This window comes from Octopus sinensis, linkage group LG11, assembly GCF_006345805.1.
Source record: "Octopus sinensis linkage group LG11, ASM634580v1, whole genome shotgun sequence".
In the NCBI taxonomy this organism is placed as follows: Eukaryota; Metazoa; Mollusca; class Cephalopoda; order Octopoda; family Octopodidae; genus Octopus; species Octopus sinensis.
This window is the reverse complement of record NC_043007.1, coordinates 11,064,452-11,080,721: the sequence shown is the minus strand read 5'-3', so window position 1 is coordinate 11,080,721 and position 16,270 is coordinate 11,064,452.

Genomic DNA, 16,270 nt, shown 5'->3' with positions numbered 1-16,270 from the left:
GTATGTGTGTATGTATGTATGTGTGTGTGCGTGTATGTATGTATGTGTGTGTGCGTGTATGTATGTATGTATGTGTGTATGTATGATTGTATGTATGTATGTATGTATGCATGTATGTATGTATGTATGTGTGTACGTATGTATGTATGTATTTATGTATGTATGTATGAATGTATGTGTGTATGTATGTATGAATGTATGTATGTATGTATACGTGCATGTGTGTATGTATGCGCACCATAATTTCAGTAGCGTATATTTAGGGATAAGATGGAGGTCATATTTTTGCGATATGAATTTTTTTTGTCTGGTTAGGGGAGAAGGTGCGTCTTATAAGCTACCAAATATGGAGTGCTTGTGTGTGTGTGTGTGTGTGTGTGTTATATCTATCCTATATTTCTATATGTCTATATATCTATATCATCCATCTATATATATATATATATATATATATATATATATATAGTTTGAATGTAGGTATATATATACACACACACACACACACATATATTATATATATATTATATATATAAACATATTATGTGTATATATATATATCATATTTATGTGTATTATATATATATATACATATTTATGTGTATATATATATACATATTTATGTGTATATATATAATATATACATATTTATGTGTATATATATACATATTTATGTGTGTATTATATATATATATATAATATATATTATATATATATACTTACATACACACATAGGGTTAGGGTTTGTGTTAGGGTTAGGGGTGGGAGAAAAGGGTTTCTGTTATCTTCAGAAACGTAAACAAAGCCACTTCTGGTACTTACGGTACCTATACCGAAGGATCGCCCATTTATAGATTATTCTATACTTCTGTAGATTACATATTTATTATTCTTAAACGACAATGTTTATTGACGGGGACCTCGAAGTTTCGGCTTGCTTAGCCACCGTCGGACAGTCCAACGAAGACCCAATCCTCTCATATCGCACCTCTACTGCCGTAAGTTAAGAAAGGCCACATTAAACAAACTTGTCCTATATGAATGATGTTAAAAAAAATAGATGGGATAGCCACGACTGGAATGTAGTTTTCACTCATAGTTCTGTTTTTCGATCAAGAATACCCTGGGCTAAACACCACCACAAATACCAACAGTAGTAGTAGTGGTAGTAGTAGTAGTAGTAGTAGTAGTAGTAGTAGTAGTAGTGGTGGTGGTGGTGGTGGTGGTGGTGTAGTAGTGGTAGTAGTAGTAGTAGTAGTAGTAGTAGTATAGTAGTGGTAGAACGACTACTATCACCGTCGTTAAATGAAGCCTGTGCGTAGTCGAGTCGCACGGCGAGCTCACTGCTAGAAATAGCAGCCAAATCGCTCTGGAATTAAAATAAACTGCCTTTTTTTATTAAAAAAAAATGGGAAGAACACGCGTTAGATAATGTTGATTTAGGAATGTCTTCCCCAAAAAGAAAGTATGGCCATAATTGGAACCTTCTTTGAGAATAGCCTGCGCTTGAGCAAGACTGACCCCTAGTTAAACAATACGAAAACTGACAATTTTTTCTTTGTTTACACTGGTTGTCCCAAATACGGTTTTCTTTTCTGCCAAGCAGTTTCTGTGTCTGTGTGTGCGCGCTTGCTTGCACGTGTGTGTGTGTCTGTGTGTGTGTGTCTGTGTGTTAGTGTTAGTGTGTGTGTGTATTTCTGCATTTGTATGCATTTGTGAGCGCGTGCGTATTATTCACGTGCCGTTTGTTATTGTTTAACCTCCAGATCTGTCCTGAAAGAGCCTGACCTTTCACGTGTGTAGTATCTGTGTGAGTTTGTGAGAGAGTGCGTTTGTGTGTGTGCTGCGTGTGTGTGTGTGTGCTGCGTGTGTGTGTGTGTGTGTGTGTGTGTGTGTATGTTTATGTATTTGATGTACAATACGTTGTTTGTATTTATGTTTAATACTTTTATGTCTGTCTGTCTGTATATACGTATATAATGTACGTATTTTTGACATACAACTATGTCAGTGTGTGTGTAGATAGATAGACAGATAGATAGATAGACAGACAGACAGACAGACAGACAGACAGACAGACAGACAGACAGACAGACAGATAGATAGATAGATAGATAGATAGATAGATAGATAGGATAGATAGATAGGCAGACAGACAGACAGACAGACAGACAGACAGACAGACAGACAGATAGATAGATAGATAGATAGATAGATAGATAGATAGATAGATAGACAGACAGACAGACAGACAGACAGATAGATAGATAGATAGATAGATAGATAGATAGACAGACAGACAGACAGACAGATAGATAGATAGATAGATATAGATAGATAGATAGATAGATAGATGATAGATAGATAGATAGATAGAAATTGTGTGTATGTGTTTGAATGTGAGTGCCAGCATACATTTGCTCTCCTCCTCGAAGAAATTCAGGCCGTATGCTTGTACTATAAAAGGATATATATATATGACATACGGTCATATCAGGTTGAATGCACCGGTTCTCCTCTGATCACCGAAGTTAAGCACCCGCTTGAGAAAACGTAGGTGCTGTTGTGAACATCACATAATTTATAGGCGTAGGCGTGGCTGTGTGGTAAGAAGCTTGCTTCCCAACCATATGGTTCCGAGTTCAGTCCTCCAACGATTTTATACTGTAGCGTTACAATAGTATTGCCACTGGTACTCCGTCGATTGTGGAGGCGCAATGGCCAGTGGTTAGGGCAGCGGACTCGCGGTCATAGGATCGTAGTTTCGATTCCCAGACCGGGCGTTGTGAGTGTTTATTGAGCGAAAACACCTAAAGCTCCACGAGGCTCCGGCAGGGGATGGTGGTGATCCCTGCTGTACTCTTTCGCCACAACTTTTCTCTCACTCTTTCTTCCTGTTTCTGTTGTACCTGTATTTCAAGGGGCCGGCCTTGTCACTCTCTGCGTCACGCTGAATATCCCCGAGAACTACGATGAGGGTACACGTGTCTGTGGAGTGCTCAGCCACTTACACGTTAATTTCACGAGCAGGCTGTTCCGTTGATTCGCATCAACCGGAACCCTCGTCGTCGTAACCGACGGAGTGCTTCCATCCATCCACTCCGTCGATTACGACGACTTGCGTTCCAGTTGATACGATCAACGGAACTGCTCGCTCGTGGAATTAATGTGCAAGTGGCTGAGTACTCCGCAGACATGCGCACCCTTATCGTAGTTCTCAGGGAGATTCAGTATGCCACAGGCTGTGACAGGTACCACTCATATTTGCCAGCTGAGTGGACTGGAGCAAGGTGAAATAAAGTGTCTTGCTCAAGAGTACAACGCAGCACTGTATATCGAACTCACAACTTTACGATCGTGAGCTGTATACCATAACCACTTAGCCACGCGCCTTGACATATATATATACATACATACACACACATACATACATACATACATACATACATACATACATACATACACACACGCATACACACATACTTACACACATACATACACACGTACATACACAATACATACACAATACATACATATATACATACATATATACACACATACATACACACACATACATACATACACATGCATACATATATACATGCACACACACATACATACATACATACATACATACACACACACACACATACATACACAATACATACATACATATATACACACATACATACACACACATACATACATACACATGCATACATATATACATGCACATACATACATACACACATACATACACACAAACATGCACACACAAACATACATACATATATACATACATACATACATACACACACACACACATACATACACAATACATACATACATACTTACACACAAGTACACATATATGCGCGCACGTACATGCATACATATACGCGCACACACATACATGCATACATACACACACATATATACATGCATACACACATCGATTCGGTCAAATCGATTCCAGTGCTTATTTTTTTAAGATCTGGTACTTTTTCTGTCGGTCTCTGTTGCCGAACTGCAAGTAGTTTAAGGGAACGTAAATGAACCAACGCCGGGTGTCAAGCAATGGGTGGGGAGAAACAAACTCAAAGATACACACACATTCCTACGTATATGTACATTTCTGTCAACCAAATTTACTCACAAGGCATTGCTTGGCTCGATTATAAACACTTGCTCAAGGTACCATGCTGTGGGATTGAACCTGAAACCACAAAATAAGCTTCTTAACAACGCAACCACACTCGCGGTTTATTATTTAATGTTTTAGTCAGGAGGCGCAATGGCCCAGTGGTTAGGGCAGCGGACTCGCGGTCGTAGGATCGCGGTTTCGATTCCCAGACCGGGCGTTGTGAGTGTTTATTGAGCGAAAACACCTAAAGCTCCACGAGGCTCCCTGCTGTACTCTTTCACCACAACTTTCTCTCACTCTTACTTCCTATTTCTGTTGTACCTGTATTTCAAAGGGCCGGCCTTGTCACTCTCTGTGTCACGCTGAATATCCCCGAGAACTACGTTAAGGGTACACGTGTCTGTGGAGTGCTCAGCCACTTACACGTTAATTTCACGAGCAGGCTGTTCCGTTGATCGGATCAACCGGAACCCTCGTCGTCGTAACCGACGGAGTGCTTCCAATGTTTTAGTCTGGAGGGACGACAGCACGCACAGCACGTTATAAAACCTCCAAGATTGGTGAGAGGGAAGAAGGAAGCAACCATGACATCGAAACCAAACCCGAAGGTTCGCAATAGAGTGAACACTACTAAAAGCACGCCAGGTGCCATGTGATGAGGGTAACCCGAGAGATGGATCAGACCACCTCCCACGTAGCCTATGGTGAGATTTGAACATAGAACGCAAAGAGCCAGGGGAAATACCTCAACCCACAGTTCCGAGTATCCACCCCAGATCTTGTTAAATTTCTGACAGCCTCAAGAAGCATTTCTCAAATTTTCACCAGATTTTTCCACATTACACTGATGTAATTTTGCCTGCGGAGACGCAAAAGACGTTAATTTTCGCCCCATCCTTAGAAATTAGTAACTAAAACGTTCCAAGCATTTAAAATTACGTAATTTTATGTTGAAAATTTGAAATACTCAAAGCGGTTGGAGGAAATTTAACAAGATCCTCAACCCCTTTGCAGTGGTAACTCTGTTTTCTTTCAATGGCACCGAAAAAAGAAATACCAAAGGCAGAGTGGACCACGATGAGTTTGAACTCAGGGTGCAGAGAATGGGCACACACACTGTAAAGTAATTTGTCAGACGTTCTCGGGATTCTGACAATTTAAATCGTAGCGAGTCTTCTTTTGATGTTTAGTCGCCTCGATCTCTGATTCATAAATGTTCAAATGTATTAGATATATAAGCACAGGTGTATGCCGTGTGGTAACAAGTTTGCTTCCCAACCACATGGTTCCGGGTTCAGTCCCACTGCGTGGCACCTTGGGCAAGAGTCTTCAAATATAGCCTCGGGCCGACCAAAGCCTTTGAGAATGGATTTGGTAGACGGAAACTGAAAGAAACCCGATGTATATGTGTATATATTATATATATATATATATATATATATATATATATATATATACGTGTGTATGTAGGTAATGTATGTATGTATGTATGTATGTATGTATGTATCTATTTATCTATCTATCTGTCTGTCTATCTATCTATGTGTATGTGTCTTTTTGTCTGTGTTTGTCCCCACCCATTACCGCTTGGCAACCGGAGTTGATGTGCTTACGCCCCATAACTTTGCTGTTCGGCAAAAGAGACCGATAGAATAAGTATTAGGCTTTAAAAAAAAGACCCGGGGTCCGACTTGTTCGACTAAAACTCTTCAAGGTGGTACTCCAGCATGGTCGTAGTCAAATGACTGAAAGAAGTAACAGTAAAAGAATATATATATGCAATCAATCCAAACATGAACAAGCAAGGAAAAACAACAACGAGAGGATTTAACGTTTCGAGCGGAGCTCTTCGTCGGAAATATAGAAAACGTCCAAAGAAGGGAAGACGGAGAAAGAAAATCGCCAACGATACACACGCGGTCACATATTGAAATGACCGGAAGGGAATGGGTGAAGAAACAGCTCTTTCAAAGATAGGAGAGTGCAAGAGAAGGAGGTATGTGTGGGTATGTGCGTGCGCGCGCGTCTATATATACATATATATATATATGTGTCTGTGTGTGGGGTGTGTTGTGTGTACATATATATTATATATAATTATATATTATATATTTACATATATATATATATATAATATATATATATATATATTATATTATATATATATATATATATTATATATATATACTGTTGGTGTCTGGGGAGAGTCATTTTCTTCAAAAACGAAATATATATATATATAATAGCGGTGTACATACACTTTGTTCTCTTATATATATATATATATATATATATATATATATACATATGTATGTATGTATGTATGTATGTTTGTATGTATGCTTGTATGAATGCTTGTATGTATGTATCTGTGCGTGAATGAATTCACAGCAATAAACCAATTTTTTTACACACACACACACACACACACACACACACACACACACACACACACACACACTCCCACGACAAACAACGACGAAAAGGGGAAGTTGTAACGTTCATGCCTCCGAGCCATAGCACATTATTATTAATAAAGCATTATAAACTTTAGACGACCTCAGCTGAAAACCAGGTCAAACCATGAAAACAACATCGAGGAGGCGTTTATGAATCACGATCTTTTTCCAATTTCCCATTTTTGCAGTCTATGTTTATCGTCTGCTTCTTTCAGTTATTGGGATGCGGCCATGCTGGGGCACCGCAACAAATCAATATCAGTACTTTCTTTTATTCGTTTATTCTTTTACTTGTTTTTAAGTCATTTGACTGCGGCCATGCTGGAGCACAGCCTTAAAGGGATTTTCAACCGGAGAAATCGAACCCGGGACTTGTTCTTTGTAAGCTACAAACATAAAGACATATACACATATACATAGTGTGTGATGGGTAAATTGACACCATTTTTATGTTTTTAATTATTTCACGCATGCAGACTGCTTGTTTTTGATATTTGTCAACTACACAGTATAGTAGGGGCAGTTGGGCACCATCTGAAAGAAAAACAGCACCATGACGCAATTCTCTCTGCCAGAAATTTAAAAACATGCTGTATTGCTTGGTATTCGAGCCGGAAGCTCCAATACGAACATTTCAGAGCGTTTGGCTGTCAATCTGAGGACAGTGCAATCTGACGACATGTACCGATAAAAATCAAACATCCAGTCAGCATCATGGTGTTTGGAGTGATCACTAGTAATGACAACGTTATGCCCCTATTCATCTTCCCACACGGCATCAGACTCAAAACGGAGGCCTACATCAAGTGCCTGGGGGAGGTAGTGTTGCCCTGGGTCAAAAGGGTGGCTGCTGAAACACCCTATGTCTGGCAACAGGACTTTGCACCATTCCACACAAGCAGGAGAACCCAATCATGGTTTTCAGACAATTTCTGTGTCCATATCACTCCCTAACATCGGGCCACCTAACTCCCCAGATTGCAACCTCCTTGATTATTGAACAAGAGACCAACAAAACTCCTTGTAACACCAAAGATGAACCGATCGAATAAGTCACAGACTTTAAAAAGTAACAAAAATAAAAAAGACAATGAATAAATGAATTAATAGGCGCAGGAGTGGCTGTGTGGTAAGTAGCTTGCTAACCAACCACATGGTTCCGGGTTCAGTCCCACTGCGTGGCATCTTGGGCAAGTGTCTTCTGCTATAGCCCCGGGCCGACCAATGCCTTGTGAGTGGATTTGGTAGACGGAAACTGAAAGAAGCCTATCGTATATATGTATATATATATAAGTGTGTGTGTATATGTTTGTGTGTCTGTGTTTGTCCCCCTAGCATTGCTTGACAACCGATGCTGGTGTGTGTTTACGTCCCCGTCACTTAGCGGTTCGGCAAAAGAGACCGATAGAATAAGTACTGTGCTTACAAAGAATAAGTCCCGGGGTCGATTTGCTCGACTAAATGCGGTGCTCCAGCATGGCCGCAGTCAAATGACTGAAACAAGTAAAAGAGAAAGAGAGTAAGAGTAAATAAATAATACGGGCGTGGTTTTGTGGCAAGAAGCTTCCTTTTCAACATCATGGTTCCGAGTTCAGTCCCATTTCGTGGCACCTTGGACAAGCGTCTTCGACTGTAGCCTCGGACCGACTACTTGAGAGTGGATTTGGTAGACGGAAACTGAAAGAAGGCCAGAGTGGGGCGAATATATAACACTGACATCTCATTTTAACATATTTTACTCTTTTACTTGTTTCAGTTAGTTGACTGCGGCCATGCTGGAGCACCGCCTTTAGTCGAGCAACTCGACCCCGGGACTTATTCTTTGTAAGCCCAGTACTTATTCTATCGGTTTCTTTTGCCGAACCGCTAAGTGACGGGGACGTAAACACACCAGCATCGGTTGTCAAGCAATGCTAGGGGGACAAACACAGACACACAAACATACATGCACACATATATACATATATACATATATACGACGGGTTTCTTTCAGTTTCCGTCTACCAAATCCACTCACAAGGCTTTGGTCGGCCCGAGGCTATAGTAGAAGACACTTGCCCAAGGTGCCACGCAGTGAGACTGAACCCGGAACCATGTGGTTGGTAAGCAAGCTACTTACCACACAGCCACTCCATATATTTACCAAATTTACATAAAAATATCTTGAAATACTAAAGAGTAAATCTATTCAATAAAATCGTCATTGGCTTCAACCACAGCCTCCAGACGACTTTGGAATCTCCTTCAACTCTTCTGGACGGTCTCCTTGTTTAAGTTGGTGAATGCTGCCATAATCCTTGCCTTATGAATTATGGCAGCATTCACCAACTTGAACAAGGAGACCGTCCAGAAGAGTTGCAGGAAATTCCAAAGTCGTCTGGAGGCCATGGTTGAAGTCAATGGCGATTGTATTGAATAAATTTACTCTTTAGTATTTCAAGATATTTTTATGTAATTTTGGTAAATATATATGTTAAAATGAGATGTCAGTGTTATTTTCCTTTTTGCGTAATTTTGATGACAATATATTCGCCGCACTTCTTTCAGTTTCCGTCTACAAAATCCACTCAAAAGGCTTTAGTCGGTGCGAGGCTACAGTCGAAGACACTTGCCCAAGGTGCCACGAAATGGGACTGAACCCGGAACCATGTGGTTGGTTAGCAAGTTTCCTACCACAATACCACGCCCGTGTTTTTTCTCTCTTTATTTATTTATTTATTGCTTTTCTAGTTTTGTTACTTTTTAAAGTCTGTTACTACTTATTCGATGTTTTTTTTTTTTTGTCGAATCGCTAGATAACTGGAAAGTAAACAAACGAACGCCAGTTGTCAAACTTTGGTGGTAAACACAAAGATGCACGCGCAAATACTCACACACGCACACACCACACACACACACACACAAACACACACACACACACACACACACACGCACGCACGCACACACACACACACACACACACACACACACACGCACACACACACACGCACACACACACACGCACGCACGCACGCACACACACACACACACACAAACACACACACACAGATTTACATTCATATATTCGACGGGCTTCCACGCAGCTCCCGTCAACCCAATCCATTCACAAGGCATTATTCGGCCCGGGGTTATAGGAGGAGACACTTGACCAAGGTACCGTGCAGTGGTTCCGAACCCGAAATCACACAGCCCGGCCATGGCTGGCTGTGCCTCGACAAACCAGACAAATACAACTCAGAATTTAGAGTATTTAATATTGCTCTTAGTATATCTCCGCCGGGGTCGACTTTGCCCCTTTTCTTTCAGGGTCGACAAAACAAGTACCAATTTGAATTTATTAAGTAAAGACGGGCGAAACGTTGCTATGCATTTCACCCGGAGTGGTAACGATTCTGACAGCTCGCCGCCTTCCTATCAATTACTCTTTTCTACTCGAGGCACAAGGTCCGAAATTTTGGGGGAAGAAGCCAGTCGATTAGATCGACCCTAGTATGTAACTTAATTTATCGATCCCGAAAGGATGAAAGGCAAAGTCGACCTCTGCGGAATTTGAACTCACTGCGTTAAGACGGACGAAATGCGGCTAAGCATTTTGTTCGGCATGTTAACAATTCTGCCAACTCGCCACCTAACAAACAATAATAATATTTAAAAAACTGGAAATGCGCGTGCATGTACATACATGTGTGTGTGTGTGTGTGTGTGTCTGTGTGTGTCTCTGTGTGTGTGTGGTGTGTGTGTGTGTGTGTGTGTGTGTGTGTTTGTGTTTTTTTGAGCTTGTGTTTGTCTTCCTAACGCTTGATAACCGGTATCGGTTTGTTTACATCTCGGTAGCGTAGCGATCCGGCAAAAGAAATCGGTAGAAACCAAACTTAAGAAAAATAATAATTAATACTATTTGTTGGAGTAAAAGTCTCCAAGGCAGTGCTCCATCATGGCTGCAGTCCAATGACCGAAGTAAATTAAATGCAAAAAAGTAAGAAACCGTAATATTACATCCGTTTCCCGTTGTGTTTAAGAATGAAGGATGACTTTTATTTTCCGTTGCAAAAACCCTTTCACTTTTTTTTTTTTTTGTTATACAAACTCTTTCGTATTTTATTCAGGAAACTTGTTTAATTGTGAAATGAGACTAAAATTTTCAGTACAAAATCTACAGAAATGTAAAAAGTAAGCTGACCTTTAGCACAATAAAAGTGCATCATGTCCCCGTGTGAATTTTCTCCCCTGAAAAGTACTAAACGTAAAAGATAACACGTAGATCTCCGTCTTTCTCTCTGTTGCTTCACGGATACTCTTTTACTCTTTTACTCTTTTACTTGTTTCAGTCATTTGACTGCGGCCATGCTGGAGCACCGCCTTTAATCGAGCAACTCGACCCCGCGACTTATTCTTTTTGTAAGCCCAGTACTTATTCTATCGGTCTCTTTTGCCGAACCGCTAAGTAACGGAGACATAAACACACCAGCATCAGTTGTCAAGCAATGCTAGGGGGACAAACACAGACACACAAACAAACACACATACATATATATAAATACATATATACGACAGGCTTCTTTCAGTTTCCGTCTACCAAATCCACTCACAAGGCATTGGTCGGCCCGAGGCTATAGCAGAAGACACTTGCCCAAGATGCCACGCAGTGGGACTGAACCTGGAACCATGTGGCTGGTTAGCAACCTACTTACCACACAGCCACTCCTGCGCCTATGTGTTTAACTTGTCAAAAGCGAAAGTAAAAGTTATTTTTCCTAAAAATCTGTGTTTTCCTAAAAAACAAATTATCGGTTTCAAATTTTGGCAGAAGGCCAGCACAGGGGTTGATGTAGTCGACTTAAGCCTCTCCTCCGAACTTATTGGTCTTGTGCCAAAATTTAGAGCCATCCCTGTTAGCATTCTATTTGTCACAGTATGGGTTCGTATTTTACACTTCACGGGAAATCGAAAAACTTTCCATTTCAAAGAAAAATCGAAAAGTGAAAACTGTTTTTCCTTTGAAAAAGAAAAGTGGAAGTTTTTTTCCCCACACTTCACCAAAAGAAGGTTAAAGTCCTGGGGCACAAAGAGAAGATTTTATTTGTATTTTCAATATCAGCGCAAGCATGGCTGTGTGGTTAAAAAATTCGATGTGCAACGGTATGTTTTTTTGGATTCAGTTCCACTGAACAGCACCTTGAGCAAGTGCCTTCAACAATTACCCTACGATGGCCAGTACCTTGCCATTGAATTTGGTAGGCGGAAACTGAAAGAAGCCCGTCGTGTTTATATATATATATTTAAAAGAATAAGGGCGAAAAATTGAATATTAATTTGATTAATATCAATTTAAAACCAATGGTCTAGACATATTGAAATCTGAAGATTCAGAAAAATTATGTTACATACATATAAGAGGGATGACCACTACATGGACATCCATTATGCTAGAAGTAGATCCACTTTGGTCTTACTACTAAGAAAGGAATGTTTCCTTTCTTAGTGGTAAGACCGTAGCAGATCTACTTCTAACATAATGGATGTCCTCGTAGTGGTCATCCCTCTTATATGTATATATATATATATATATATATATATTATATATATATAATATATATATATATATTATATATATATATATATATATATATATATGTATGAATGTATGTATGTATGTATGTATGTATGTATGTACGTATTTATGTATGTACGTACGTACGTATTTATGTATGTACGTATGTATGTATATATATGTATGTGTGTGTGCACGCGTGCATGCATGTATGTATCTGTATGCATGAATATATGTATGTGTGCAAGCGTGTGCGTGATGTGCGTCCGTCTGTCTGTTTTTCTCTCCTCCAACATTGCTTGATAACCTATATTGGTTTCCTTACGAAATCTGTAACTCAGCGTTTCGGAATAAGTACCAGACTTGAAAAAAAAAATCGGGATCGATTCCTTCGACTAAACCCCCTCAAAGCAGCGCTCCAGCATGGCCGCAGTCCAATAACTTAATCTAGTAAAAGACAAAGGATTAAAAATAAAAGATCACTAGGTTTAATATTTTTATCAAAACTGACAAAATCCATCGCTATTTATTAATCTCTCAATAGTTATTCATATTATTTTCTACTCTAGGTAGAAAGCCCGAAACGTTTGGGAAGGGGGGGCCAGTCGATTAGATCGACTCCAGTACGCAACTGGTACTTATTTAATCAACCCCCAAAGGATGAAAGGCAAAGTCGACCTCGGCGAAATTTGAAATCAGAAGGATAGACAAACGGATTAAGTCGATTATCCGGATTAAGGCGATTATATATCGCCCCCAGTGCGTAACTGGTACTTATTTAATCGACCCCAAAGGATGAAAGGCAAAGTCGACCTCGGCGGAATTTGAAATCAGAACGTAACGGCAGGCGAAATACCTATTTCTTTACTACCCACAAGGGGCTAAACACAGAGGGGACAAACAAGGACAGACAAACGGATTAAGTCGATTATATATCGCCCCCAGTGCGTAACTGGTACTTATTTAATCGACCCCGAAAGGATGAAAGGCAAAGTCGACCTCGACGGAATTTGAACTCAGAGCGTAACGGCAAACGAAATACGGCAACGCAATTCGCCCGGCGTGCTAACGATTCTGCCTGTTCACCAGAGGCATAGCTCCACATAAACTTTACTAAATAAGGTGTGATTGTGAGTGATGAGAACCAATGTTTTATTATCTATGTGTTTATTACCTCCGCCTTAGCGAAGAGGGAGGTATTGTTTTCAGTCGTGTTTGTTTCTTTGTTTGTTTGTCCGCGGACAAGATATCTTAAGAACCGCTGGATGGATTCGGATGAAACTTTCAGGGATGTTTGACCTCAAGGCTGGCACGAACTGATTAGATTTTGGAATCGATCCAGCACAGAACGAGGATTCTGGATTATTTTTCTTGTCTATTTTTTTCACTTAATTTTTGAGAGCGGTCGGATTCATTTTTAGTATTCGAGTTTATTTCAGATATTCTCGTTTTAAAAATCATCTCTGGCTAATTGTTCAGAGAATGCTGGTGTTGCCTTGGAAGAGGTTTGCGCTCTCTGAGTGCTCTTGTTATTTATGTTTTCTTTCCACTTACTACTTTATGCAGAATGAGATGATTTGTCGTTGCTGTTTGGGCGCTGGCGTTTTGGTACGGCTGACTGGACATTATACCTGTTTTGATGAAAGTACTTTTTGGCACTGGAAACAAGTGCACACACACGCACAAATACAAGCACAAACACAAACACGCAATGGTGCGCTTAGAGAATGATTGGATCTTACATATACAGATCGAGTGAAAGAGTGAGAGACAGAGACATTACACATACAGACATACTAGATGATCTCTTGAGAGGCGGTTGGATGGAACCTACACTCGCCTCCTTATGAGAGCTCAAAATCTCTCGTGGAAGCGCCATCCAACCAAAATGTAAATATATGGGAAACTACCACCTGTGTCATCTCTTGTGAAAGGTAGGAGAGTCCAGTTTGCTGGACATTGTTGTAGAGCTGAAAACGAGGCAATTTCTACTCTTCTCCTCTGGAAGCCATCTACTCGCAATACCAGAGGGCGCACACTTTCCTACCCTGATGTAATCTCCAGGGATACAGGCATCCAGCAACAGGACCTCCGTAATGCCATGATGGACCGTGAAGTCTGGCGTAGCATGGTAAATTCCATTGTCTCGACCACGGTCGAACAATGATGATGATGAGATGATCTCTTTCTCCCTCTCTCTCTCTCACACACACACTCACAAAAAGAGAAGGGGGAGAGGGGGAAGACGATTACAATTTATTAATTGAATACGACATAAACATGTTCCTCTTTTCTCATACACATCAAGATAAAAATTCACACACACATAAACAGTAGAACAGAGTAGGAGGAGGAGGTGAGTGAGACTGAGGGAGTGAGAGAGAAGGAGAGAGGGAGAGAGGGGAAGAGAGAAAGTAAGTAAAAAAGGGAGCAGGAGAAACATTAAATGAGTAAAACATTAAAACGTCTGCTGTCAAATAAGTCAACGTAGATTCAACGACACCAAATAGGCGGCGCCAAAATGGCTGTGCCAAAACGTCTCATATCCTTCTCTATATCTAACCGGCATTCCACTGACCACTATTTACTTTACTGACCATTATTAAATACTTCCAATACTTAATAGTTTGATGCTTAACAGGTAGAATCGTTACCGCGCCGGACAAAATGCTTAGCATCATTTCATCTAGATCGACTTTCTGAGTTTAATACTACTGAGGTCGACTTTGCATTTTATCTTTTCGCGGCAATGGGACCTACGAAATCGTCTTATTCCCACCCCTGAAAATTTGAAAGAATTATTTCAGTTAACGAAGCTTTAAAATTGAACAAATAGACACCAATGTCTTATCTTTTAAGTCTAACGTAAATCCTCGTGTATAGTCCGCCCTTGAGTATAATACGCAGGGGACTTTTAGGGAGCTGTACCTCTGAAAAACCTAAACCTTTTGTATAATACGCACCCCTTCTCTAACTTGAGTCGTGCGTAATTAAGCCAGCAGCACCTAGTCGAACAAACACTTCCGCGAATGCGTAATACAATAATGGTGATGTTCTTAACTGTTATATGGGAATGTAAATATGTTTGCAAATTGTTTTTGTTACATGTTATTCTGTGTTCTTTTTACTTTTATTTTAATGAATGTTGCTTACTGAAAGTTATGGATGATTCTTTTATGACTTCATTGCTTTCAGGCTTAGCTTGAGGTATTTTTGTGCCCGCCATCACAAAATGCATCTGAATAAACATTGCCGGACAGCAAATAGAGACTCGGACATTGCTTTGAAAATATTTTTCATTTTTAACCTCGTATATAGTACGCACTAGGGATTTTGATCTTTAAATTTTGGGGGGAGAAATGCGGAGTATACTCGAGGATTTACGGTAATTCTTTTTTTTATTTTTGCCGAATCGCTACGCTACGGGACGTAGACAGATCGGCACCAGTTGTTAAGCATTAGGAGGATAAACATTAGCACAAAGACATACAGACAGACACCCCACCACACACACACACATTCCCAGTTGTAATGTTGTTGTTGTTGCTGTTACTGTCTTCTTCTTCTTCTTCTTCTTCTTCTCCTTCCCCTTCTTTTCTTCTCCTTCTCCTCCTCCTCCTTCTTCTTCTTCTTCTCCTTCTTCTTCTCCTTCTCCTTCTCCTTCTTCTTCTTCTTCTTCTTCTTCCTCTTGTCCTCCTCCTTCTTCTTCTCCTCCTCCTCCTTCTTCTCCTTCTTCTCCTTCTACTTCTCCCCCTTCTCCCCCTCCTCCTCCTTCTCCTCCTCCTCCTTCTTCTTCTTCTTCTTCTTCTTCTTCTTCTTCTTCTTCTTCTTCTTCTTCTTCTTCTTCTTCTTCTTCTTCCAATTAGGACTCACACCATTAGCCACAAAGAATAATTCGAGCCTACTCTAAGCTACTAAGAATGCGTGCGGCAACTTGAAAAGATCCACTCATCACACGCGATAGACTGGCAGTTGCACGGGCGCGAAAGCTACGTTGTTATCCTCATTACGTAAACGGTGGCTTTTAACGGGTGGAGAGCTGAACCATCCTGAGGTATAGAGGATTCACAATCGAGACTAAGGTCTGAAAGTTTACCACACCATATTATGTTACACCAT